Source organism: Giraffa tippelskirchi, chromosome 9, assembly GCF_054371585.1.
Source record: "Giraffa tippelskirchi isolate mGirTip1 chromosome 9, T2T-mGirTip1v1.2.pri, whole genome shotgun sequence".
Classification (NCBI taxonomy): domain Eukaryota; kingdom Metazoa; phylum Chordata; class Mammalia; order Artiodactyla; family Giraffidae; genus Giraffa; species Giraffa tippelskirchi.
In genome coordinates this window covers 162,670,030-162,694,821 of record NC_137283.1, presented here as the reverse complement: position 1 = coordinate 162,694,821, position 24,792 = coordinate 162,670,030, and positions in this window count along the sequence as shown.

Genomic DNA, 24,792 nt, shown 5'->3' with positions numbered 1-24,792 from the left:
ATTTCTTTAAAATACTTCCACTAATCAAGTGTGCATCCCAGGATCCCTCTTTCCTCAAAATCCGCCATCATTTTTCTCTTCCTTCCCTGCTATGCAGACAGAAAAAAGCTATCATTTCAAAAGTATTTGTACTGAATTTGTATTTTGCTTTCCCAGGAAATCATGAAAAATGTAATTGTGCATAAATGGAGACATCTTGACCTACAGTGATACAGTTAGGAGGCTCATTATTAATCTTTATTCTTTAAGGGAAAATAGAAACTAAAGCACATGGAGTTGTAAGTTTATATATTTCAGATGTATGCTTATTGACACAGGTGTTCTTTTAAAGAATTTCTTGGTAAAAAAAAAAAACAGTTTCTATGGCAACCACATCACATTTAAGGCCAAAAAGAATTGACTTCAACTTGAATTGAATAGCTTCAACTTGTATTTAGATAATCCAAATAAATTGCAACAAATATAATCTGTGCTAACACTCTGCTATTAGTTGGTTCTTATCTTTGTTTTTTTGTAACACATTTAAGTATACCTGTCTGATTTAATGAAGATTCAGAGTGTGGAATTCTAGGTTGACAATTCTAGGGATTTTTCTTTTTTCCCTTTCAAGGACTATATGAAGTGACAGTCATCCAAGAAAGCACAGGGGTGTACGTTTTCTCATACTTGGCAATGATGGTATCAAACTATACATTTTACCAATTTCAGCAGTGGAAACGTTAACTCTGACTGAGTTTACATATTCTTCAATACTAGAGAAGTTCAATAACTTTTCTTTACTATAGCATACCTTGAAGGTATTGTAGGTTTGATTCGAAATAATGAAATAATAAAGTGAATATTGCAACAAAGGGAGTCACTTTTGTTTTTTTGGTTTCTCAATGCATATAAAAATTATGTTTACACTATGCTTGTTCCCTGTGAAATGTCTAATAACACTGTGTCTTAAAAATGTACACATTTTAATTAAAAATACTTTATAAAAGTGTTAAATATCATCTGACAGCACAAGTTTGCACAAAACTTGAATTTGTAAAAAACACACTATATGTGAAGTGCAAAAAAGTAAATCACAGTAAAATGAGGTTTGCCTACATTATCAAGTACTGATATTTTATTTCATTATTGCTATATTCTGTTTTTTTTAAAGGAAAAGCTTAACATATGTCTCTTAAATTTTTTTAGTTTATATTTGAATCTAGTCAATTTGCAATGTTCTGTTAGTTTCAAGTGTATGGCAAAATGATTCAGATATATATAAACATATGTACATATGTATATACACACACCCATTGATTTTCAGGTTCTTTTCATATAGAGATTATGACAGAATATCGAGTAGAGTTCCCTGTGCTATACATAAGTCCTTGCTGATTACCTATTTTATATAAAGCAGTGTGTGTATGTCAATTCTTAATTAATTTTTAATTATTTTTTTACCATATTATTCCTTTGTTATATACACAGAAAATATTTTCTGCAGGTCTTTCTCCTTTAACTTTTCTTTTAAGTAATATAGGATTGCTTCTTTTTGATGAGAGCATCTATGTTTGCAAGGCTTTGGGTCTTTTGGATGATTTCTTTCTTTCCTGTCTTGGTTCAGTTTGCTCTAACAGAATACCAAGACTCCATGGTTTAAAAACAACAGAGTTTCTCACAGTGTTGGAGGCTGCGTGTCCCAGATTACGGCGCCAGCATGCGGGGGTTCTCAGGAAGACCCTCTTCTGGGTTTCAGACTTCTCATTGTCATGTGTCAGAAGGGAAGGGAGCTTCCTGGGGTCTCTCACAAAGGCGCTGATCTCATTGTGAGGGCTCTTTGAACTTCATGAATGAATATATATCTTTATTTTCATACCTTCAGTTCTCTTCCTCTCTTCACTCAATAGAAATCCTACACTTTTAGTGACACGAAACCCAAAATTGCTTTTGATATCTTGAAGAAAAAGCCCTACATTTGTTATTTATCACAATAATCTCTGCTCTTCATGTGCACGTGTTACATTATACATATATATATATATTACCATTAATGTCAGGCTCTATGAAAAATCCTGTGAAAATTTTACCTGTAACCATACTATGTTTGTAGATTAGTTTTGAAGAATTAATGTCTTTGCCATATTGATTCTATACCAGGGACATAATACTTGGTTTTATAATATCTAGTTTTTCCTTCTTATTGTAGTCTTTATAGTTATTTTTTCCCTCTTATTTGTCCTTTATACCTATCATCTTTGTTTACATGTTCTTCTTTCTCTTTCTTTTAAAGGTATACATGATAACTTCACTTGTGACTTTTTTCTGCATTAATAAATCGCCTCATTACTGATTCTAAGTGCCACTGCGAATTGTTGTGGCTTGACTTGCTCTCTCGCTTATGTTTTCAAATGTGGCATTAACATTCTTCTAATGTTTATCTTATTTCATTTAATATTTTTAGTGACAATGAGCATTGACTTCCCATGTGCTGTAGTCTCTCACATTTTTATGTTTTATTTACTTATTATTAATTGGAGGATAATTTCTTTACAGTCTTGTGCTGGTTTCTGCTATGTATCAGCATAAATCAACCATAGGTATATATATGCCCCCTCCATCTTGAAACTCCCTCCTTTTTTTTATTTAATTTTTGAGAGAATTCAAAACAGATTTTGTCAAAATGGATTTTCTATCAATTAAATTTTTTTTAAATCTATTTTTTTTAATCTACTGATAGTTTGAGTCTTCTTATGTCACAAAGTAATTTCATGGGACTTGTACTGGTTCTCGTGATGGCTAATCATTGAGCAGAGAGCATCACTGTGACGATGCTAGCACTTTTTCAGATTGTGTGTTGGGGATCTCACTTCACAGCGTACTTGTGGCTGTTAGATTTTCTTTTCTGGATCTTGTGTGGGGAAATGAGTTAAGTGATGAGTGAAGAAGCTGGATTTTGGTGAAGTATCTGTGGAAAGCACCTTCTCTCCATTTGGGTGGACCATTATGCCAAGGTCAAGCTTCCTACACACTTTGACTTTGCCCTTTTATCTCCTAGTCTTACCTCACAAGAATCACACTTGTATTAAACCAGTTGCCCAAACCAAACCTGGGAATTACTTCTGACATTTACCTTTTCTTCTCCACTAAAAATCCTGTCAATGCAACTTCAAGAATATTACCCCCAAAAAATACTCATTTCACTTCTTATTCAGTCAGTGCAAAAACCCATTAAAGCCCCCACAATGTCTTCACAGAGCGTGGAGTCACTCCAACTGATGCTTCAACTTTAACTCCTGTCCTCTCCACTTTCTTCTTTATAAAGAACCCAGGTCATTTTTAAACATCTCTATTGATTGATGGCAGTCCTTTCTTGGAAATAGTCTAAGGTCTGCATCCGGTACTTTCTTTAAAATACAAAGTCCACAGTATGGCCAGATGATCTGTGTGGTGCTCGATGCCTGCCTGCTCAGTCGCTTCAGCCGTATCCAACTCTGCAACCCCATGGACCGTAGCCTGTCAGGCTCCTCTGTCCATGGGATTCTGTAGGTAAGAACACTGGAGTGGGTTGCCACGCCCTCCACCAGGGGATCTTCCCGACCCAGGGATTGAATCCACGTCTCTTATGTCTCCTGCATTGTAGGCAGATTCTTTACCCACTGAGCCAGCTGGTGCTCTAAGACCACCTAATATATCTGTTTATGAATGCTGTTTATCTGACCGAGTCTTTTTATATGGCTATCCTCATAGCCCTGGCTACCCTTCAACCCTGGCTGATCCAGATAAGGGGTATAAGTGAGATCTTGTTACGACATTTTTTAAAAATTTATTTTCAACATCATAGTAGTTTTTCAGGAAGAATTTGAGTTGGAGTTCAGTGTCATTCTTTAGTGTCATTTAGCAAAAACAGTTGCTCAAAGATAATGGCATCTGAATTCTGTTTTCCAAGTTTCCGGTAATCATGATATTGGGCTTAGCATGGCAAGAGATTGAAGGTCGGTTATGGACTGCATTGTGTCCCCCTCAAATTCATATGCTGAAGCCCTAAGCCCCAATATGAACGTTTGGAGATGGTCTTTTAGGGTATAACTAAGGTTAAATGGGGTCATAAGAGAGAGGTCTTAAACTTATAAGATTGCTGACCTTTTAAGGAGAAGAAGAGATTTCTTTCTCTCTTTAAGCATGTACACCAGAAAAGCCCACAGGAGCAGGCATTGAGAAGGCAGCCATCTGCAAGCCAAACTGAGAATCCTCTAATGCACCCTTCTTAGTATCCAACAGAAATAAGAGTTTAAATAAAGTCAGGAAAAATGTGAAGGGCCCAAACAAGATCAATACCTGTGACCCAATTCGCATACAGATAACATGGGCAGAGAACTGATTATATGCTAGATTATATAACCTGTCTTTCATCCTAAGAGTGGAAATTATTCAGAGTATGCTGTGTGAACACGATGAAGTTAATCTAGAAATCAGTAAAGGGTAGGTAAGCAGGAAGTCTCCCAATGGTAGAGAACTAATTATTTTTAAACAACTCACGCTACTGCTGCTGCTAAGTTGCTTCAGTCGTGCCCGACTCTGTGTGACCCCATAGATGGCAACCCACCACGCTCCTCCATCCCTGGGGTTCTCCAGGCAAGAATACTGGAGTAGGTTGCCATTTCCTTCTCCAGCAACTCATGAGCTAAAAAAAAAGTGACAAAGGAAATGAGAAAATATTCTGAACAGTAAGATAATTAAATATGACATATTTAAATATAACATATACACATCCAGCTGTAAATCTATACTTTGCAGAAATTTCTCTGTGTATATACTACATTTTGGGGCTTCTTCAGTGGCTCAGTGGTAAAGAATCCACCTGCAATGCAGGAAATGCAGGAGATTCAATTTTGATTCCTGGGTCAGGAAGATCCCTTAGAAGAGGGCATGGCAACCCACTCCAGTATTCTTGTCTGGAGAATCCCATGGACAGAGGAGCCTGGTGGGGTACAGTCCATAGGGTCGTACAGTCCAGAGTCAGACATGACTAAAGGACTTTACATGCATGCGCACTACACTTTAATCAATAGACTCACAAAAAGCATCCATGACTGGACTAGAGGTAAGACAAGCTAAGATATTAAGATATTATTTTATTAGTCCAGGTTGGCAATGATGATGTTTCAAAACAAGGTGGTAGCTCTGAAAGTGGTGATATATAGAAAGAATCGGAATACGTACTCTTGAAACAAAGGCCTTGTGTCAAAAAGATACAATGGACTCCTGTGAAATAGTCAAACAAATACTGTGTTAAATGGATACATAATATTTGATTAGTGAAGAATTTAATACAAGCTGAGAAGCTCCAGAGAGATGTAATAAAACTAAGTAACTGGACAGCTTGGTGGCAAAATAAGTTTAGTATACACACCAGAGGATAGAATACATTTTAAGATCTATTTCAACATAAATCCACTATCTGTTTTGTGATGATTGTAGTCACTGGGCAAATAAATATCGAAGGTATTCTTGTACTTTGTTCATTTACAACATCTCATTTAGAAAATTATTGTACTTACATAGTTCTTTATATTCTATACATACATCATCTAAGATTCTAAAATTATATGGAAAAGTGAAGAGCAATAATAACCAAGACATTCCCGCAGAAGAACGAGATAGGATTTATCTTTTATGTCAAGTATATTATATGTATTAAGTATATCTATGCAGTGGTTGTCAAGCTATGTTATGCTTTTTGAGTGGTATAAATGTAGGGATTGATAAATAGAATAGTAGAAAATAGTAAAGAAGTCCAGAAACAGATCCATGCTTACGTGAAAACCAGAAACAGATTAGAGCTGTCATTTCCCCTCCAGGGGGGAAAATCATCAGTGCATAGTTTAGGAATGGCAGTGTATCCACGTGAGAAACAGGAAATGGATATCTATCCAAGTGAGAAACAGGAAAGAGATCTCTATCTCAATTGATGTTAAACAGCAATTTGCTCCATATGAGTAGTGAGCTTCAAATGCAAAGCTTGCTTTAGTTACTAGGGTTCCATTGACATCAACACCCTGCTTTTTCTATTTACACTATGGATATGTAAGATATTAACATTGGAAGAAGCTGGGAAAAGACAATAAGTGAATTTTCTGCATATTTGTAACTGCTTTATAAACCTACCATTCTTTCAAAATGAAAGTTTTTTTTAAAAAATAGCACAAATAATATATGGTCAATAGACAATTGGATTACATGAGTCCTCAATTTAAATGTGAATCGCAAAACATAGTATTTCTTTTGAAAACAACATAGGAGAACACCTTTACAGTGGGATGGACTTTCTTAAAATAAGACTTACTAAATGCAAACCATAAATACATATATCAATAACTACCACTATATTAAAACAGTAATTTATGCACATTACAGTTTTTATCTTATTGCCACAGTTGCCACAATAAATTTAAGGAAAAGAAAATCAACAGGTCAATACTAGTTGATTATCAGATAGTTACTAAGATTTGGAAATCAGATTTAATCTTGTCTGCTTAATTCCAATTTCCTTGCTTTCAGTGTTATAATCTATTCCTTTCCTTCCCTGTAATGATTATGCTTAACAACGTAAGCAGCCTGCAAACTTGGAAAACATACATGGATAACATTATGTACATTGACACATGTACACATATTCTATCTTTAAAGTCTGTGAAAAAATGAAAATAATGTAGTTAATAATAAAATTATAGGTATTTATTATGTACATGGAGGCATATGCAATAGAACATGACATAGTTTGATGCTTGTATCCACTCAAATTTATATTACAGAGAGGACAACAGTTAATAAGTTCTAACCCTTTTACTGTATTATTGGCATTTTGTCGTAAATCATCAATAAGGCTACTCATATAATAAAGTTATTGTGCATATAATAGTTACAAATACAGATGGATACATGTGTTGGATGGGTGACATATACCACAAGAGATGTGGCTGTTAATATGCTGATATTCTAAGGTTGTAAACAATGTTTACATGTAAATGTTTAAACATAAACCTAGATAGCATATTACAAAGCAAAGACATTACTTTGCCAACAAAGGTCTGTCTAGTCAAGGCTATGGTTTTTCCAGTAGTCATGTATTGATGTGAGAGTTGGACCATAAAGAAAACTGAGCACAGAAGTACTGATGCTTTTGAACTGTGGTGTTGGAGAAGACTCTTGAGTCCCTTGGACTGCAAGGAGATCCAACCAGTCCATCCTAAAGGAGATCGGTCCTGAATATTCATTGGAAGGACTGATGCTGAAGCTGAAACTCCAATACTTTGGCCACCTGATGCAAAGAAATGACTCACTGGAAAAGACCCTAATGCTGGGAAAGATTGAAGATGGGAGGAGAAGGTGTCGACAGAGGATGAGATGGTTGGATGGCATCACCGACTCAATGGACATGAGTTTGACTAAGCTCCGGGAGTTGGTGATGGACAGGGAGGCCTAGCGTGCTGCGGTCCCTGGGGTCACAAAGCATCTGAAACAGTGTTTGATTAATCTCTGAGCACAGCAAAGTACATTCTTCCTCAACTTACATGACAATTGTTCTGGATAAATCCATTGATATTAAAGACCAGCAGAAAATGTTTTACACCTGAAAAGAGCATTAGATTTAGGCTCAGATAGTCATCCTCCTGCAGGGGTCTTAGTGGGATATTTGTCAAGTAGGTAGGACACTGAGCAGCTTCTTAGTGTACAGGGCTGTCCTATGAACTTCAATGTATCTATGTCACACGGGTCCAACCCACTAAAGCTCAGTACATTCCTACTTTTCATGACAACACGAAACAACTCCCATATTTCCAAATAATTTTTGAGGATTCTGTTGAGAACCAATGTCTAACTTACACCCACTTCAGATTATTTTAATTTAGCCTGGCGACATTATATTCAATAGAAACAATAGAATAATAGTTCCTCACATTAATTTGCTCTTCCAATTTCAAAGTACTTTCTACCTAACTCTTCTCAAAAACTGCAAAAGTTGTCACTTTTACTTTTCAGTTATGCTTAACTTAAAAGATTTTAGTGATTTGTTCCAAGTCAAGTAGCCAGCAGGTAAAAGCGTGGGTCTCTATTCGGCTGTGTAAGTTCAGCCATCTAAGCCCTTGATGTGGAGCGGATCTTTGCCACGTTAGGACACGTGCCATTTCCTTGGCCGACTTCAGCAAAGCAAAGGTTAGCAGTTTGCTCTGGGTGTTTGCCGCCACCTTCCACGGCTTCTGCCCCAGGTTTCCCAGGGCAGCTATTGTTTTCCCTAGCCTGTGCTTCACAGTGCAGCCAGCCTGTCTTGGAGATGTGTACCCAGCATTTCTCGGAGCCCACGTGATACATTAAGAGACTGTATTCACTGTTGAAGGCAAACATCTGTTACAAAGTGCTGACACGTTTGTACTGATAGCAGCACTGGGAAGCAATCTAACAGAGCTGCAGTGGGGTGGTGAGGACAGAAGGCAGCTGACGTCCTGAGTCCCAGAAGGACAGGATGGATGTCTCTATGGGAACTGAGAACCACCAAAAAAACTCTCACGCAAGCCATCCAGTTGTGACACGTGAACTATCAGCCAAAGAACAAAGTATAAGCAAATTTCTCCATCCCTTTCCTAAGCAGTGCATAGGGAAGGCAAGCTCATCCTGGGGAAGCACATGCCAGCATTTGCAAACTCATCCATCCCTGTTGGAATAAACAGCTCTGATCTAAAAAGACTGTGTATATCCAATTCTGTGATGAGAGACCCACCTTCTTTAAAGCATAAGATAAGAACCAAATTGTTCTCTACTTCTTGACAACATGATGGTGCAGCAGGTGAAAATTTATCTGTTAGGGTTTCCCTGGACATGCTTTCATAGGAGAGAGCACTAAAGCAGGTACATAAGAGGGTGTGGTCACCAAAATAATAACCCCTCAAAAATGTTTCCTTCTGAGTCCCTGGAACCTGGGAACTCAGCTGTGTTCTATGCTAAAGTGAGTTAGGATGGCAGATGAAATTTAATTTGCTGATAAGTTAACTGTGAAATGGGGAGATGGCCCTGTATCATCTGGTTAGATCCAACGTAATCTCACAGATCCTTGTAAGTGAAGGAAGGAGGCAGAAGCGCGTCAGGATGATGCAAATAGGAGAACCAACCAACCACTGGAGGCTTTGAAAGTGGAAGGGGACCACCAGCCATGGGATGCTGATAGCCTCTGGAAGCTGGAAAATGTTGGACAGTGGATTCACTCCTAGCACTTCCAGAAAGGCCTGGCGTCCTGCTGAGACCTTGGCTTTTGCCCAGGGAGAGCCATTTCAGACTGCTGACCTCCAGAACTGTATGATAATAACACTGAGTTTTTACCAGTCACTAGGAATAATTTTTTACAGCAGCAATAGGAAGCTCATACAGGATGACATAGCTGCTGATGCCTTTTATTTATTTATTTCTCTGCATGATGGCAGACTCAGAGCAGCAGGCTGATAAATTTAGCAACAGTGACTCTGTGGTGAGGGAGAAAAATATTTCATGGCTGCGTGTGTATCGCATCATATGTTGAATTCTATCATAATTTGAGCTCTCCCCTTTTAGGGGCAATAGAGACTATAAGCAAACAAGATCCTCTTTGGGAATAATTCCAGAGCTCTGGTAAGAGGAAAATTACAAACAATGTCCAGGCAAATTAATTTTGGCTACAGGAAGAACAGTTTTCCATCACACATCACGCTACTCATTTGTCAAAGGAATAGTCATTTTGAGAAGAGGGGATTGGAAGAATAATGCTTTAAAGAGGCATATAAGGTTAACTGAAGACAGCTGAGGCCAGTTAATGAACTTTGCTTTATTCATACTTTTACTAGACACTTTAGGAGCTATTTTGAGTGTGGAGATGATAAAAAGAAACCAAACTTACTTTGTGTGCTCTGGAAGTTAATTGTCCAATGAAGAAGGCAATCCTATGGATGATTAAAACACAGCCTGTCAATTGCCTCCCTGGGGCATAAACAGGATTCAGGGAAACACGGAGTTGGAGTTTGAGTGTAACTGGAAGAGGGTCATCAGCAACATTTCACAATATGACCATTGTGTCTGTGTGCCCCCGTTGTATCCAGGAACACCAGATTCTTGCAACCAATGCCGTATTACACTGTTTCAGTTATTTGCCAGTCCTAGAGGAAAAGGGCTTCCTCTCTTTCATGTTTGAATTCCTAGAAACTGCTGCAGGCTATTGCCATTCTGATGATGCCATTAACTCACTCATTGACTGGATGAGCCAATGAATGACTGAATGAATGAGGGAGTGAAGGATTGAGTCAGGTGGCATTTGCCCTGATGGACCCTGAGCTACATGTGAGTGATGGGTGGGGGGCCAGGGCAAAGTATCTTCTAAGGAAAACAAACAGTTTTCTATTGTTTGGACCCAGATTACAGAGACATTCCTCAATAATGCCCTGTTCTTACGCATAAATGGAACCTAAATCTAGGTGCTCTCAGACCTGGAAGTAATAGACCAGCACTACTGTCCAAGGAGCGGAACACTTCCTCCCCATAGATCGACAAAATAGCTCATTCAAATGACTTAGAAAGTGAGCTTTGAGATCAAGGCTTCAGGAAGTAGCGTACGGAAAAGGACCTCTTACTTTGTTCCTGGACTTGGAAAGCCTTGCTGGATTCATTATCCTGCTGTCTCCCTCTGTCCAATCCTTAGTCTACATTTCCCAGATTATCCCCTTTGTTCAGCTTGTATCTGGCTAAAACCACAGTCTCTCCAAGGTCCAGAATCAAAGAGCCATATTTAAATATTTGCCTGCTTCTAAAGAGCCCAGAGACTCTAAAACCATTAGAACCAGACTGACCACAGACCGTTCTTACTACTTCCAGAAATCACATCTGTACTGTGTCACATGTTTGCTTAGTTTCTTTTTGTTCATTTGTTTGTTTTCTGCTCTTTCCAAGGCACAAGAGGAGTTAAGAGGGTCAGAGATTTGGGTGGGCAGAGTGGTGGGGGTGTTTATTCTCCAGGTCTCGTCAGAAAGAAAAAATTGGGGGCCAGATGAGTCCTGTGGAAAAGCTCATGACCAAACACGTGAGCAGTTTTCCCATCGACAACTGGAAATTGAAGAAATGTTTGTTTAAATATTCAAGTAACAAAGTTGTTTAACTTGCATTTTGGTCATAACATACTGGGGGCACTGATGAGCTTTTGTGATGATAGCTGATTTCACATGGTTTAACAAAGTTAACTTGAACATTTTAATTAATAACTAGCATTTGTATATCTATATATGGTTCTGAAAATGTGATTTTTGCTTATATCTTACTAGAGAAGAGAGTAAATGTCTATAGCTTATGAATTTTATTAGGAACTTGAAACTGATACTTGTTGGATTTGCATATATCCAAACAATACTACTCTTACCTCTTGGACTTTCTTATTTATAATATTAGCCACTGGTTTACAAACTGGAAGAATCATCACTCCTAGAGTTATTAAAAAATCAGTTTTATATCCTGGTATTTCCGTATAAATACTTGAGTACATTTAGGGATTACATCAGAATCTCTCGGTTGATAATTAAATATAATTTGCTAGAAACTACATTGTAGCTTGCCTGTTGTTTAGTTGCTCAGTCATCTCTGACTCTTTGTGACCCCGTACACTGTAGCCCATCAGACTCCTCTGTCCATGGGATTCTTCAGGCAAGAATACTGGAGTGGGTTGCCATCTCCTTCTCCAGGGGATCTTTCCGACCCAGGGATTGAACCCACATCTCCTGTATTGGCAGGCATATTCTTTAGCACTTAGCCACATGGGAAGCCCCAGAAACAACATCAAGATGTATAAAATCTCAATATTTATCCCATATTGTGTAAGCGCTTTTTGAGCCAAAGTAGTTGGTAGTGTGACATAGATTTGCAGGCAGTATTAATTTCTTAAATTTTTTATATCCATTACTGTGGATGCTTGTCTAGAAATATATAAAGTAATGTATATATGTTAATAGGTTAATCTTTTTATTTTTTAATATTTATTTGTCTGTGTTGGGTCTTAGTCGTGGCACACGGGGTCTTTCACCGTGTCAGAGCACAGATTCTCTAGTTGTGGCGTGAGGGCTCAACAGCTGTGGCAAGGGCTCAGTCGCTCCTCAACATGCGGGATCCTAGTTCCCTGACCAGGAACTGAACCCACATCCACTGCCTTGCAAGGTGGATTCTTGATCACCAGGCCATCAGGGGAGTCTCTGATAGGTTAATATTTTCTAGAAGGCAATGCCAAATTTCATGAGAGGGGTTATGCTATTTGTATCTCAACTTTACATGTGAAAACAGTGAGTCTGGTTAAACAATAAATTACTTGTCATGTGCGTACTAAGTTGCTTCAGTTGTTTCTGACTCTTTGTGACCCCGTGGACTGTAGCCCGCCAGGCTCCTCTGTCCATGGGATTCTCCAGGCAAGAAGAGTGGAGTGGGTTGCCATTTCCTCCTCCAGGAATTACTTGTTAAATAGAAGAGAATAGACTCAAACTTCAGATTTCAACTAAGCTACTTATCATGTGTGCATACAATCACACACCAGGACAGACTAAATTAAACAAGAGAACGTTACACAGAATATTTTAATACATGTCCAAATATCCAAGAGGAAATATGAAAGTGTTATGAAAAGAAACACTATAAATATCCCCATAAAACTCATGAAATTTGCCATGTGAATTTTTGAAACATATCAGAGTTATATTTTTTGAATAATGTAAAAATTTCAAAATTTTCATTGAGAGTGCATGTCAGAAATCAAATCGTCTCAAAGAAAGTCTTGACACTGTTGGGTTCATATTTTCCATGCTACATTTTCTCTCCCTCTCTCTCTCTCTTTCTCAGTGTGAGTGGGAGGTTGGAGTCAATGACATAATTCTTTCATTGCTAAAGTATTTTCATAATATGGTTTCAAAGCAGCTTTTATTTTTATTTTCAGGCATTTAACCAATGACCGAAGGAATGAAAGACATATATCAAGGAAAGTCTAACATTTAACATTCTTGAGTACCAGGCTTAGAAGAACTATCAAGTTTCAGTTTCTGAAGACAACTACTCCTTTTAACTTTTTTTTTTTGTTTTTACTACAAGACTTGAGTATGTCTGGATGTGACCTTCAGTTTCCTAAGAAGTTCTATCAGGTCATTTGCACATAAGTTTAATAGCGCCCAGCAACAGGAGACGAGTAACGACGAGCTCCTGAAGCAATGAAACTAAGCGTCGTGATACAGGCGTGTCTGCGGGATGACTGGCAACATGACATCTGAGCAATCCCTGAGTATCCCAGATGAAGGAGGGTCACCCCAGGAAGCATGAGTTGAAAGCTGGTGCAGTAACACACAGAATCAAGGCTTCAGACCGAGCTGTAGCGGCAGGCATGTACCAGTGTGCCAGGCAGCAACCTGAGAGGGAATGATCCATTTTGGGCAAGAGAGGTGGCGATCTAAGAAGCAGAACCTTAAGAAATGACAGGTCTCACAGCTGAGGCTACCACTGTGCTTCCCAGAATGTATGCCTGCTCTATTAAACAGCCGTGTGTGTGCTGTCAGTGGTGACATTTGGTAAAGCACTCAGTGAAGGGCGAATTCTTTGAGATGTCAGCTTCTGGGTAGTCATCGATACAATAAACACTCAGTGTCACAGCAATGAATTTGGTGAGAATAATTTGTCTATGAAGGAATTTAAATTGTCCTTTTAGAATCTTAGCTCCTGATCCTCTCTAGTGAAGCAATAAAATAAGAAAAGGAAAATGGAACAGACGGTGAGGATAAGCAAAGTCCACATGCAAGGACTAAGCTGGTGTTGGTGATGCAACGATAGAAAATGTCTAAAATCCTGTCCCTAAGGAAAATGAGGCAGGGGCATCTTTCCATCCCATAGAGTAGACAGTCAAGAACAGCACTAAACATTACAAGTACTATTATTTAATGTATAAATAGTGAGATACAGAACCAGGTAAGAGAAATGCCTTTTACAGTGTGGGAGAAGGTAAGTCTTAAGAGGCTTTCTGCAAAAGAAGAAGTAAAAGTTGTCTTGACTAAAGTATTGTATTTTAACATAAAATACTTGGTCATTTGGGGAAAAAAATGAGGAGCATTGGTTAAGGAAAAGTCCTGAGGATTTCCTTGGTGGTCCAGTGGTGAAGACTATGCTTCTAATGCAGGGGGCACCGTTTGATCCCTGGTTGGGGAAATAAGATCCCACATGTCACACCGTGCTGCCAAAAGAAAGACAAAGTCTTGGAAGAGAGACAAACCTTCAAAGTTTTCAGCTAGCTTGAGAATCATGATGTTATTATTATTCTTTTCAAACATTTCAGCCTTAGCACTCCATTACACAAAATTTATTAAGCACATCAAGAAGTTTCTGTTCAGTTCAGTTCAGTTTAGTCACTCAGTCGTGTCCGACTCTTTGCGACCCCATGAATCACAGCACGCTAGGCCTCCCTGTTCATCACCAACTCCCAGAGTTTACCCAAACTCATGTCCGTCGAGTTGGTGATACCATCCAGCCATCTCATCCTCTGTTGTCCCCTTCTCCTCCTGCCTCCAATCCTTCCCAGCATTAAGGTCTTTTCCAATGAGTCAACTCTTCTCATGAGGTGGCGAAAGTATTGGAATTTCAGCTTCAACATCAGTCCTTCCAATGAACATCCAAGACTGATCTCCTTTAGGATGGACTGGTTGGATCTTCTTGCAGTCCAAGGGACTCTCAAGAGTCTTCTCCAACACCACAGTTCTGTTAATGTGGGTTAAATTTGTCAATATTTACTGTGCTAGAAATTAAAGGAGAAATTAAAATATATTTATTAATCTATCTAAAATGAGTATAATTAAACCATTGTCATTTAACATATTCTATTTTTGCAAATAAAAATCACAGTTAAAGGAGTGGCATTAATCTACCATTGAAACCTATTAATATCTGACATAATCGAAGACAGACGCATTTGCAGGTGCTTCTATACTCAATGCATTGCAATATGTAGTTTTAACTGAAGTTTAAACTTTCATCTTATATAGACATGTAACTCAAAAAGGAATAGGTATTTTAGTAGCATTTCTCAATAATAATGGATGTTCTTCTTTGATATTATACCAAAATTCAACAAATGGCAGTTTCTCAAAGTTTAGCTGCAATTTTAATAGAATCTCAAACAACATCAATATATTTTCAGTTTATTGTTCTATATGATACTGGTCTATCTTCCACTTTCAATGGATCTTTCACCAATTGCTTTTTTGTCATCTAGAAAATGATGTTTAATTGAGTTATGCAGATCTTTCAAATATTGATGCATCTTATCCTTTAATTTTTTTTAAAATGACATTTGTTAACATCACCACAAATTTATCAGAAAACTACAAAAGAAATGCTTGGAAGTTTTTAAGCTCATGTTGCTGGATTCTTGTTTTCCAAAAATCTAAATTTCACTTGAAAGTCCAAAGACTATTTTATGTTTTAAAATATATCAACACAATATTGTAAAGCAATTATCCTCCAATTAAAAATAAATTAATTAAAAGATAAATATATAATGTATAAAATATATTTTAAAATTTCCTCATTTTTCCTGATAAGGACATCCAAACGTTTCTGTCTTAACATATTTCCAATAATCAATAGTGAAAATTGCTCAATCATGTTCGACTCTGTGATCCCAGACTGTAGCCCCCCAAGTTCCTCTGTCCAAGGGCTTTTCCAGACAAGAATACTGGAGTGAGTGGCCATTCCCTTCTCCAGGAGATCTTCCCAACACAGGAATCAAACCCAGGTCTCCCACACTGCAGTCAAGTTCTTTAGCCCTGAGCCACCAGGGAAGCCCCAATAGTCAACACAATATTTTTAACCATCATCATCTTGTGCATCAGCAGCAGTGAAGCTGGGGCTCATTCCACTCTTCTTTCCCGACAGGGAGGGTATCTCGGTCCACGTACAGTGGGCAGGTGGCAGGGTGTGACTGACCTGCCTCCCTCTCCACTGTGCCTTTCCTTATTTCTGTCCCCTGCCCTGTGCCATAATCTCTCACCTGGAATCCCTAGCCCTAGTGAAGGTATTTTCCCATGTAAATAGTTGTTCAAATTGATGTGTTGGTAGGGGGATGTGTACTAGGATCTCCTGTCTTGCCATCTTGCTAATGTCATCCTCAAATTTTATTGTCAGCAATAACTACTGTCAGTTATTTTCCTTAAAGCAAAAGCTTTGAAGCTAATTTCAAGAAACTGTTAATCAATCAAATATCATATGATATCATCTATATGTGAAATCTATAAGAAAAAATTATGGAAATGAATTTACTTACAAAACATAAACACTTTCAGAGTTAGAGAATGAATTTATGGTTACCAAGGGGTAGGAGGTGGAAATAGACTGGGAGTTTGGGATGGACGTGTACACACTGATATTTAAAATAGATAACCCGTAAGGACCTACAGTATAATATGGGGAACTTACCTCAATATTCTGTAATAACCTAAATGAGAAAAGAACTTGGAAAAAAATGGATACTTGTATGGGTATAATTAAATCACTTTGCTGTATGCATGTAAATAACACATCATTGTTAATCAACTATATGTGCATGCTGAGTCCCTCAGTTGCGATGGACTCTTTGTGACCCCATGGACTCTAGTCTGCCAGGTTCCTCTGTCCATTGGATTTCCCAATGGAGTGAGGTGCCATCCAAGTTGAATCTTCCCAACTCAGGGATCGGCCCTGCATCTCCTGCATTGGCAGACGGATTCTTTACCACTGACTCACCAGGAATGCCCATCTAATGAGCTATCAGTTCAGTTCAGTTGCTCAGTCATGTCTGACTCTATGAATCCATGGACTGCAGCATGCCAGGCTTCCCTGTCCTTCACCAACTCCTGGAGTTTACTCAAACTCATGTCCATAGAGTCAGTGATGCCATCCAACCACCTCATCCTCTGTTGTCCTCTGTCATCATTAGTATAGCTAATGAGCTATACTTTAACATAAAATTTAAAAAAAAAATGTAAAAAATAAATTGTCAATCAAATACCCATGTCTGAATATCTATAATTAGTCTGTGAGTCATTATTTTAAGTAAGATGCTATTTTATGAAAAATCAGCTAGTTCAGTTTGCAGCTCAAACTATTCTGTATTTCTCCTTGAGACAGCCATCTGAAATGATTTATGCATACTTCCATTTCATTAGGGCTCCCTGTGTGGCTCAGTGGTAAAGAATCGGCCTACCAATGCAGGAGACGCAGAAAATGAGGGTTCGATCCCTTGTTCGGGAAGATCCTCTGTTGGAGGAAACGGCAACCTACTCCCAGTTTCTTGCCTGGAAAATTCCAAGGACAGAGGAGCCTGGTGGGCAGCCTTCCATAGGGTCGCAAGGAGTTGGACGTGACCGAGCATGCATACACATCAGTCATTTCATTAAACGATATTAAAAGATGTGAACTCAAGGATTGCAATTTTAAGAACTTCATACATTTTTACCTTTTCACCGAGAGATATATTTAGATTTTATTCACTTCCTCACTGTGGGTGTTTAACTGTGGTGAATTGACTGACTTGTTCAGTCCAGTTTGGTGCCACTGTCTTGATGCCAAGGGGCCAGCAGATGGACCTACAGTTGCTTTTGCAGCATCTTAGCATTATTACAAAAGTAGATTTAACTCATGGGCCCCTGTGCATGGCTCCTCAAATTCACAGGCTCTGTAAAGGAAGGTAATGAAATATCACTCCCCATACTGTGTGATGGGGAAAGGCACATTATCTGGGTCAGTTGGACACATGCTCAGTCATGTCCGACTCTTTGTGACCCCATGGACCAGAGCACACCAGGCTTCCCTGTCCATCACCATCTCCCAGTGCTTGCTCAAACTCATGTCCGTTGAGTCGGTGATGCCATCCAGCCATCTCATCCTCCGTTGTCCCCTTCTCCTCCTGCCTTCAGTCTTTCTCAGCATCAGGGTCTTCTCCAATGAGTCAGCTCTTTGCATCAGGCGGCCAAATTATTGGAGCTTCAGCTTCAGCATCAGTCCTCCCAGTGAATATTCAGGACTGATTTCCTTTAGGAAATCATTCTCTCAGTGTAGCTCTTCTAATCACAGGGGCCCTGAAATTCACCGAGTTTTCTCTGGCGGAAGAGAAGAGTGGAGGGGAGAGAGCTGAGAGTTCAAGAAGGCTTTGCCCCACTGTTGCCGGCTTGCGGATGGAGGGAGCCAAGAACACAGACAGCAACTAGAAGCTGAGAATGATGCCAGCAAGGGATGAGACCTCAGTCCTAAAGCTGCTTGAAGCTCAGTTCTACCAACCGCATAAACAGGCCCGAAGTGGATTTCCACCAGGACCTCCAGGAAGAGATGTCACTCTGCAGACACCTTGCTCGTGGTGGCCATATGAGACCCAAAGAGAATCCAGCCACGTATCTGGACTTCCGACCCAGGGAAATTGTGAGACAATAAAGGTGTAGTGTTTTAAGCCTATAAATTAGTGGTGATTTGTCCCACATGGATATAACATTCAGAAATAGAAATGAATGCACCGCAAAAAGTCTCAGGGACTCTGGTGGACCCACAGGCTATACTTTGAGAATTACCTGGTGCTCTATGAATACCTAAAGAGGGGTGAGGTGGAAGGGAGAGGGAGGCTCAAGAGGGAAGGAATATGTATAATTAGGATTCACATTTTTGTACAGCAGAAACCAACACAGCATTGTAAGGCAATTATCCTCCAATAAAAAAATTTTAAAAAGAAATAATTTTGTAGAGATCAACTGGAACCTATGCTGTTTATACATCTTATATATTCATACATCATAGTTTTACACCACACACACTTCTCACAAGCTAAATTCGGGCTTTCTTGGATCCACTGAATGAAGTCTTAGCATTCTGAGATCCCAAACCTGTCATCCACAGTCAGACCAGGCCTGTGGGTATGTTTCGTGTGGCCCACATGCATTAGACCACACAGTCCTTTCAACTAGGGGCAATATTTAATCCTTTCAACTAGGGGCAATATTTAAACATCAGTAAACATAGAAATCCAGACTTGCTGCCTCTTTGCAAATCCACGGTGGGTGGTACGGCGAGCCCCTGTGGTTCCGTGGCAGCATCCAGATGAAGCTGGTTTGAAGCTGTGCGTTTACTTCAGGAATGTTCTCTCCCACTAATCCCAGGCCCCTCCTGTCCTTGGGTGTTCTTAGCTCCCCCACCAAAGTCGCCAGCAGCTCAGCATCAGCAGTGAGGGACACACTAGCTGAGTTCCAGCATTTTCCTCTCAGGCTTCTCTCTCCTTTTCTCTTTGCTTCTGTATCTCTGGCACAAGGCTGGTTGGCTGTAGACCAGGCTCCAGCCGGCTGGACAGCTGCTTCGCTTAACGAGGGCTGATTTGCCCAGGGAGGAAAGGAGATAAAGCTGAGGAGCAACCCAGATGGGACGGGGGAAGCTCACCTCTGCTGTAGGTTCTCCTGGCAGTTTTGTGCCGATGAAGCAGGGATGGTTTGGAAAACAATGCCTGTAAGATTCACAATGGAGATGCTATAGTATACTTCACTCCTTGGAACAGAACCCACTTTCAAGCTATAAAACTATTGTGAGATGCGTGGATATCTCCAGGCATCGGAAATGACCATCTGAGAGCAGGGGTATCAGCGACTGCTGATCTCAGTGACCGTCTTGTTCGCAGGGAGCCTGGAGCTGTCAGCTTTCATCAGGTGCATCTCCTTGTGGTTAGTTTAGATTCTGATACTCTTTCCAAGGAGAAATTCATAAACTCATTTGCAGCTAAGGCTGGCAAACCAGATCTTTTTTTATTTTCTTTAAAATGTGTCTTATTTCAAACAGAAAGGTACACAAATAATAATTATATTGTTGCTATTGTTCATTTGCTAAATAGCGTCTGACTCTGCAACCCCATGGACTGCAGCACGCCAGGCCTCCCTGTCCATCACCAACTTCCGGAGTTTACTCAAACCCATGTCCATTGAGTCCGTGATGCCATCCAACCATCTCATCCTCTGTCGCCCCCTTCTCCTCCTGCCGTCAATCTTTCCCAGCATCAGCGTCCTTTCCAATGAGTCAGTTCTTCGCATCATGTGGCCAAAGCACTGGAGCTTCAGCTTTAGCATCAGCCTTTCAATGACTATTCAGAACTCATTTCCTTCAAGATGGACTGGTTCGATCTTTTTGCAGTCCAAGGGACTCTCAAGAGTCTTCTCCAACACCACAGTTCAAAAGCATCAATTCTTCGGCACTCAGCTTTCTTCACAGTCCAGCTCTCACATCCATACATGACTACTGGAAAAACCATAGCTTTGACTAGACGGGACCTTTGTTGGCAAGGTAATGTCTCTGCTTTCTAATATGCTGTCTAGGTTGGTCATAGCTTTTCTCCCAAGGAGCAAGCGTCTTTTCATGTCATCGCTGCAGTCACTGTCTGCAGTGATTTTGAAGCCCAAGAAATAAAGTCTGTCACTGTTTCCATTGTTTCCCTATGTATTTGCCATGAAGTGATGGGACCAGATGCCGTGATCTTAGTTTTTGAATGTTGAGTTTTAAGCCAGTTTTTTCACTCTCTTTCACCCTCATCAAGATGTTCAATTATCCATACACTGGCACACCCACGAACTATGATCAACTTCCTTACAAGTTTGTCCAGCTTTAAAGTTTTTCTTTCTGAAATGTACTCTTTTGACTTGAGTTTATGATTATAATTATATTCATTATGTTGCAGAAACAGGATCTCCAGTGAATCAAAAAGCAATTGTTTTTTATCTCCTTACTGAGAATGCAAGCCCATTGTGTGGGAAATGTTTTTCTCCTACATATGAATGAAATTTAGGCCAGGGAAAAAAATCATTTTCAGTTCACTTTTTGAGTGATTGAAAGTTTTTCCAGTCTTTTTTATTCTTCCATAAATGGTCTCGTTCCATAACTTTCCATACTTAAAATATCTAATTTTAGTCAGAAATAGAAAAACATTCCCAGTTAAATAGAAATTTAATCTGTTGGTGTGGGCTTTTCTGAATGCACTAGTTGTGCTGGAAAGGAATGGAAGATGTGACCTGCCTCCTCCACCCAATTCACTTCTCTTTTCTGATTCTTGGTAAATGGGCAGGAGATATTTTACTTTCACTGGTACCGTCCTGAGAAAACCAGGAACTTGGTTATTATTCCAGGGTGCCTCTGTGTATGTATGACACATGTTCAACTACTGGATTTCTTTTACCACCTTCCTCCACAGGCAATGAAGCACTCACCTTCAGGGTCCTTCACCCAGACAACCTGCATCTCTGACTGTTTTCTTCAGCCCTCTCTGGTCCACCCATCACTGAGGACTGTGCTTCTATGCCCGGCACTTCACCTGGGCAAGGCCTAAGGTTCATGGAAGGGAAGTTCTCTCTGACTCGGTTCTCCCCTCGTAAACAGGAAGTGTAACAAACGTGTTGCCCATCATGGTCAGGGGCATTCCACGCACTCACGCAGGCCTGTCCTCGGAGCACGTGGGCCCCTACCCTCTGCTCCTTCACACACCTCGGACAGGGTCAGACAACACAGACACGGCTGCCTTTCCTCCGGCGTCCCTGACTTCCCTCCTCACACTTCTGTGCAGAATATACTGCTCGCTGAGGTGGCTGGAGAGGGAAAAGAACGTCGTTTCACGGGAGCCAAAGAAAAGGGTCAGGGATAAGGTCCACACGACTGCCTGCTTCTGAGTTGACCTGATCTATAAATCAGCACCACCCACGTAAGATTCAAACTATAGTGCCAACTGGCTACATTATTCCGTCAACATCTCTTTGTTCACAGTTATATACCATGAGTGATCGTTTCTGAAATGCTGTGCAGAAATCCATATATTAAGTATGTTTTCAAAATAAAGTCAATTCAAAAGATTATGGAAGAAACACAATAAAAACCAAAATGATAAAAGGAAGACTTCATAAAAATATTATTTGAGATTTCTTGGCATAAACTGATGGAGATGCTAGAAATTAAAAAAACTTTGATTATCATGAGAAAATCAACAGTATAAAAGGCAAATTACAAACTGGGAAGAATATAACATGACAGGCAAATGACTAATGCTTTTATTATTTGAAAACACCCAAGAAAAAGACAGTATCCCCATTAAAACTGGCAAAATACATAAACAAGTAATTCATAAATCACTGTACTGAAGTCTAAACTTGTTAATTGTCTAAGAAATGCAAATATAAACAGACTGGGAAGCCATTTTCCATCTTTCAAACTGGTAGCAATAAATGGTAATACATAATGTTGGTAAAAGTTCAAGATATGTCAGGAAAAACTAATAGAGAAAAAAAGGTTATACATTTGAATTGGACAAAGTATATGAAAACACTTAAATTATGCATACCCTTTGATCCATCAATCTCTTGTCTAGAAATTTAAATAAAAGCAATAACAAATGATTTGTTCCAAGGTTAGCTACAAGAATGAGAGGGATTGCTTCTAATAGTGGCAACTTTGGAAACAAAATTAAATGTAAAACACCAGTTCAGTAGTTGGGTAAATATATACTTCCTTATAATGATGTATCCTTCATCAACTAAACCACAAGTATAAAGTTGAATGAAAATACCCTTCATTCATAATTTATATTCATTCAATATCTGTTTTGTGTCAAGGCTTTTCTAAGCACTGAACAGACAAGTAGTCTCATCTCAGAATTTACCTTCTAGTGAGTTCAAGATAATTTCAGGTCATAAATGCTTTGATAAAAGTAAAGTAGGCTAATGGAATAGAGTAAGACAGATTAGGAAAGAATATGTACAGGCCTGATGTATCAAAAACTGGAATCCAGATTGCCAGGAGAAGTAGCAACAACCTCAGATATGCAGATGATACCACTTTAATGGCAGAAAGCAAAGAGGAACTAAAGAGCCTCTTGATGAAGGTGAAAGGGGAGAGTGAAAATCTGGCTTAAAGCTCAACATTCAAAAAACTAAGATCATGGAATCTGGTTCTATCACTTCATGGCAAATAAGGGGGAAAATTGAAAGTGGTGATAGCTTTTATTTTCTTGGGTTCCAAAATCACTGTGGAAGGTGACTATAACTGTGAAATTAAAAGGCATTTGCTCCTTGGAAGAAAAGCTATGACAAACCTAAAAGCAGAGACATCACTTTGCCAACAAAGGTCTGTGTGGTCAAAGCTCTGGCTCTCCCGGTAGTCATGTGCGGATGTGGGAGCTGGACCATGAAGAAGGCTGGGTGCCTTACTGTAGTGCAGTTGCTAGACTGTGTCCTTTTCCTGCAATAAACTTCATCCATAGACTTTGTCATCTGAGGTCCCCTGAGTCTTCTTCAGTAAACAAAATTGAACACTATCTAGTTGAAGCCATCAGTGTTTTATCTATCTCATTAGAAGATACATATGATTATTTAAAGCAAAAATTGTAATTTTTTGTTGTTGTTCAGTTTACAATGGATATAGGGAAATAGGAAATGTGTCAGAAAGTGCTAAGGCTGGGAGTGTTACAGAAAAATACACTGGACAAAAGTTTCCTATTTTACCTTAAGGTTATGAATAACAGTTCTAAATCTATTGTGATAAAGATGTATATTGTAATCCCTAGAGAAACTACTAAACGTAATTCAAAGAAATATAGCTAAGAAGCCAATAGAATGAATAAAATTAAATCATGAAAAAAGTTATTTGACAAAAAAGGATGAAGGAAAGGAGGGAAAATAATGAAACTAAAGAGGAAAACAGTAAACAATGTGTAAAATGTAAATACGGCCACATCAATAGCAATGTTAAATACCAATAGACTGAACAATCTAGTCAAGACAGAGATGATCAGGTTGGGTTTTTTGTTTTTAAAGCTAATTCTATTCTACAAGACAAACAAAACCCATAAGCACGGAGAGTTTTAAAATACAATGTTAGAAAAATGCACCTAGAAAACAAGCAATGTGAGAAAGGAGGAGATACTATCATAATAAAGAACAAAGGAAACTTGAAGACGGGGTGTTGCTAGAAGAAAAGAAAAAGAGAGAGCATGGAATGATAATCATCAATAGGCATGTGTATAACTATTACAGCAAAACCTAACAGAATTTAAGGGAGAAGTGGACAAATCCACAGGCATAGTTGGAGATTTTAACAAATATAGTTGGAGCTAATTAATGCACTATTGCTTGCAACTTATTGGATAATTAAAGAGAAGCAGTTCAGAATACAGCAGACATGAGGCGCCACCTTATCCAAACGGACATTCCTGTTAGGGCTCAGTCAACAACAGCACAATGCATTATTTCGTGTGCCACTGTGAGACCTTATCAGCATACATGAATGTTACCCCCATTTCCCTTGACCTGACCTGCATTTTCTGCTTCATTGTTTTGTTTTTTGGTTAGTGTCTTTTTTTCAGGCAGTTTTCTGTGAACAATTTACTCTAAATTTTTGCATATCCTTAAGTTAGTTTTATTCTTTCCATTGACGGTTATGATCTTTTCTGCTTGTCTTTTTTTCTCTTTGCTTCCAGTGTTGCAAAGGAAAAATCTGATTTTTTTTCTTAATCTTGTAGGAAACTAGACTTTCAGTCAAAAGCTTTTAAGACTTTCCCTGTATCCTCAACATTAAGAATCTCCCCCTCTTTGGTTTGAGCTGTAGCTCCTGCTTTCACCTCTCCCTGTGGTCTGGGGCTCCGTTCCACCCTGCAGTTTCAGCCCGTCCTTCCTGTAACACCTTCCCTTCTCATCCCAGTTTGTCTAAGTGATTGTTACAGACAGTCAATTAATTGTTACTGAGACTACTTTG